This window comes from Arachis stenosperma, chromosome 2, assembly GCF_014773155.1.
Source record: "Arachis stenosperma cultivar V10309 chromosome 2, arast.V10309.gnm1.PFL2, whole genome shotgun sequence".
Classification (NCBI taxonomy): domain Eukaryota; kingdom Viridiplantae; phylum Streptophyta; class Magnoliopsida; order Fabales; family Fabaceae; genus Arachis; species Arachis stenosperma.
This window is the reverse complement of record NC_080378.1, coordinates 81,059,677-81,064,597: the sequence shown is the minus strand read 5'-3', so window position 1 is coordinate 81,064,597 and position 4,921 is coordinate 81,059,677. Positions and strand designations below refer to the sequence as shown.

Below are 4,921 nucleotides of genomic sequence, written 5' to 3'. Positions count from 1 at the left end.
CTACACAAGCCAAGTAATACCAGCTTGTGGGGGGATGTTAGTTAATATAGATGCTGAAAATAGTATTTTCAAATGTAAACAATTTGTTAGTATATTTTTTATTTGTTTGTTAGATTGTACATCTGGCTAGTTTCTTAGGGCTAGCTTATTATTCTCTTTCATTATTTTCACACCTGTTGTACAGCTATATAAACTGTATAGCATAGTGTAAAATTTTTATGATGTATTATTCAATTGCAATCAGAATATTCATCATCATAATACTTTTCTCTCTTTCTCGGTTTCTTTTCTAATCATTCTTTTTTTTTCATTTTGCTGCAACCATTTTACTAGTTGACAGTAATTCTTTTTTCAATTATTGTTAATTTGCTGCTCAAGATCGATATATTTTTACACATTTGGCCAAATTTAAATTGCATCCATCCACTCTTAAAAGGAGTTCCATACTTATTTGATATGCATCATAGGAGTTGATTGGCCATGTCCACAGATTTATATATATCAAATAAAAATTCAACACAAAGCCCGTCTAGCTCAGTTGGTAGAGCGCAAGGCTCTTAACCTTGTGGTCGTGGGTTCGAGCCCCACGGTGGGCGTTTTTCCTTTGTCTTTTGAGTTACTTACATAAATTGATTTTGACGAATACAAGGGTGTTAAAAATTTAGAGCCAAAACAATAAATTTGGAATCACTTAAATTCATGCTAGTATAACCATAGCTCATTTATTTTGGTTTGAATTTCGATAAAAGACTTTCATGTTGCTATGATATAGGTTAAAATGTTTTTAGAAAACATTTTATAAAATAATAGTTTCGCTAGAATATTTATTATTTTATAAAACATATTTAAATAAGAGAATATTTATCCATTAATTAAGTTATTAGTCACATCTTTTTATAGTTGGATAATTAGCTAGCTACTTTTCACGTTCTGCCCTAGGATACGTTCAAATATTTTTTAGAAAAACCATGCCTGCAATGCTAAATTTAGCGGTGATTCTGTTTGTGAAAAAATATAAGTAAATATTTATCAAAAGAAAAAGATAAATCTAAATCTAGAACAAGAACTTTGCACCTAGCTATTATACTAACCATCATTGTTCGTACATTCAAGCTAGAAACATATTAGTCATTATATTTTGATTTTCACGAATTTGAGGGGAAAAAATAGAAATCTTCAATAATTGAATATGTTTAAATAATTTTCCTTCATACAAAATTAAAAAAAATTAAAAATAAAAATAAAAACCAATATTATTTTAAGAAAAAATTTATGAATCAGCAATTTTATTAAAATTTGGCCGACACTTAAGACTTAACCAACAAAAAGAAAGTAAATAATTTTATATCATTAGATATAATTTCATACCATTAAAAATATTAATAATGACTAATTAATAGTTACAAATTACAAAACTTGATGTCCCTAGTACTCTTATTTTAATTGTTTTTGCCTCATAAAATCCTAAATCCAAAAATAGAAAAAAAATGGAAACGAAAATAAATATATTTTCAAAGCAAACTGGTCATTATTAGTTTAAGTCGAAATATTTTTTTTCTATTTTCTATTTTTCTTTGAGGTGCCATGGCTTGTCGTTTTTGTTTACGACCATGCTGATTGTTTGAATTCATTTATTGGTTTTGCATACGTAAGAATTCTCAACTAACCCACCCAAAGAGAAGAAAAAAAAAGAAGAATATATTGTAGTATAGACATTAGTGAGTTTATCTTTAATTATTATTTTTTTTTCTTTGTTTGCAGAATTTATTATTTGGTGTTGGTATTAGATTGCGGCCGGAATGAAGATCATAACTTTGAGACGTAAGAGATACCGTGATATCCCTTATTGCAGCATATTGACAACTGCTCGCTGCCAACAAGCCACAACTTTTTCCATTTCTTTTTATTTTATTTTATTTAAAAAATATTTTATCTCTTGCTTCTTAAATTCAACCACTCTTTGATCAAATCACAAATGGACCTAACTTTTTTTAATTTTGATTTGCTCTCGTTATTTACTTTTTGACATACAATAGTCACAAACATATGTATACACCAATAGTCACATAGTAATTGTTAGTTATTTGGTCTGGACTGTTACATGGTAGTAACATATAAGCATTTAGCCATTTAATGTATGTTAAGACTTTAAGGTCTTTTCCTCTGATTTTTATCCTGTGCAACTGGTACATGCGCTCTATCACTTTTCATGCATTATATTTGGGCAGAAAAGGTATATATTGCAGACGGTAAACAGAAGATTAAAATAAAAATAGATAATAGTCATAATACCCCTCTTTGTAGGTAATACTTTTTCTTTTTTTTTTTTAAACTTCTTAAACAGATAAATATGACGTACACATAAAATGTGGCTAATTTGTTTTATATGGATAAAAATAATGTGATATACATTGTTATTAGAAGGGTTGATATTTTTTTTAATATGGGATTATTTTTTTAAATTGTTATTATGTAAATCAAATGGGTTTGTCGAAGAATAACGAAAAAATCAAATCTAGAAAGTTTGATTTTAATTTTATTTTCAATTTATTTTTTGAAAAAAAAAGTCAGAACATCAAATTTTAATATTTTAACATTTTTTGTAAAAAATAAAATCGAAAGGGACCATTTCAATTTTAAAAATATTTAATTTCTGAACATAGAAATAAAAAAGTTTAATTTTTATAGGTTTAATTACTCTATTGATCTCTAAAATTTTATAAAATTTTTAATTAGGTCTCTATATTTTTTTTATTTGGTCTCTGCATCAATTTTTTTTCAATTAAGTCCCTCTTCACATAATTAGTTTAATTGAATAGGGACTCAATTAAAAAAAAAATTGATGCAAAGATCAAAATAAAAAAAAAGTATAGGAAGCCAATTAAAAAAATATTTAGTACAAGGATTTAATTAAAAAAAAGTATAAGAATCTAATTAAAAATTTTGCAAAATTATAGATACCAACAAAGTAATTAAACCATTTTTATATTATAACTTTTTATAGTTTTTTACAACAAATCGAATCTTTCCATTTGAGAATTTGCCATACTATTGTAATATATTTTTTTACATAATATTTGTTCATTACAAGTATATTTCCTCCATTTTAAAATTTAAAAAAATGATAAAATGTACCTCACTTTTAAAAAAATAAAAACAAATAAATCCCTAATACATGAAAATAAAAAAATTACTGAATTAAATTATAAGTAAGTCTTTAATTTTTGTAAACAAAAACTACGTAGATTTTTTAGCGATGGTTTGGATTTCATACAAATAGGCCTATATGTCTCTTGTTTATAAAACTTAATAGCCTATTATTTGTAATTAATTTGGAATAAAAAATTAAGAATTTATTTATTATTTTCTCTAATTTTTTACCCGAAAACATACTCCGTATTTTTATTGATATTCTTTTATGAGAAAATCTAAGAAATTAACATTTTTAATAAAAATTTGATCAGTATTTAACCATTAAAAAAAAATAATTTCATATCATTAGATATAATTTTACATTATTAAAAATAATAATAACTAATTAATTACTACAAATCACATAAACCTGCTGGACCAAACACTCCCTTTCATCTATATTTAAGGACTTCTTCTAATATAGGGTTACTCGAACACGATTGAAGAGAAATACGGTAAGAGATTGATTATATATACCAAGTTGTTAATTCTCTCGCTCCAAATTCATTATTTTCAGAAGTAGAAAGCTGGAAATGTAATTATTAATTATATATTGTGTAAAAGATTATTATTCACCTAAATTTTCTATAAAAATAATAAAGAAAAGCATCTTCGTCCTTTCACAAACTTTTGTTGTAAAATAATTCTATTACGTGGGGCTATATATCTTATATATATAAATGATACCCGGAGCATAAAGTTGGGTCACAGTTCATGACTTCATGTTGGTGGAACCTGTCTCAGCCTCTCAGGAGCCTCAAAGCCGAGGAGCTTTCTATATTTTTTATCATGATTCGGTAGAGATAATACAAGAAAATCAACATTCCGCGTTAAAAAGAATTAATAAATAAAAAAACTCAATTTTTTAAACTGAAAACTTTGAAACTAAGTCAAAATTGTTGCAAAGGTTAAAGTTCTGTTATAACAAAAAAAAATTATATATGTTGCCATGGAAAAAAATTTGTAATCAAATAAAAGATATTATTATTACCAAAAATAAATTAAATCTTTTGTTACAAATTATTTTGAAATAAAAATATAACGATTTGTATCAATAAAAACACTAGATGTACATTAAAATTTTTTTTTGATAAACATTATCCGAACAAATATATATTATAAATACATAACCCTTTTTAAAATACAATAGTACTACACTGCTAGTATAATCTATTATTTTCGATAAACAATTAACCAACAAGTTTGCCGATGTAAAAAAAAAAAAGTATAAATGTATCACCAGAATACTAATATAAATATAGTGCTAGCTCAAATTACTAATAATATAAAAAAAATTAATAATGCTAAAAAAAGTAAAAAGATAAAAAAAATCAGTTTAAATTTTTTATTTAATATTTATTTATTATAGATTGTATTAAATAAAGATAAAACTAATAAATTTGAATAATTTTTTACTAAAAATTTTTGTTTTTCGAGACATTTTGAAATAAAAACGAAACTATTGATACCCGAACTTTTCTTTTTAAAATAACATATATATACTATCTCATTTTTGTACATGCAGTACATTTTCAAAATAAAAAATGTTATTCGTACGTCAAAATTAGTCAGTAAAATCAGTTACGTACTAATATATTTGTATATAAACATATATGTGATTTAATTTATTTTTAATATGTATTTATATTTCAGTATGTATTTTATACTAATAGTTAACTTTAGTGACTAATTTTGATGTACACGTGGCATAATACTTTAAAAACAAATA

The 4,921-nt window shown here is 24.4% G+C and overlaps 1 non-coding gene across 1 annotated transcript; it reads left to right on the top strand.

Annotated features, from left to right (window-relative positions):
- The first annotated feature begins 523 nt into the window (after positions 1-523).
- TRNAK-CUU (transfer RNA lysine (anticodon CUU)) lies at positions 524-596 on the top strand. Its single transcript has one exon. It is a non-coding gene; the product is annotated as a tRNA-Lys (tRNA).
- The last annotated feature ends 4,325 nt before the right edge of the window (positions 597-4,921 follow it).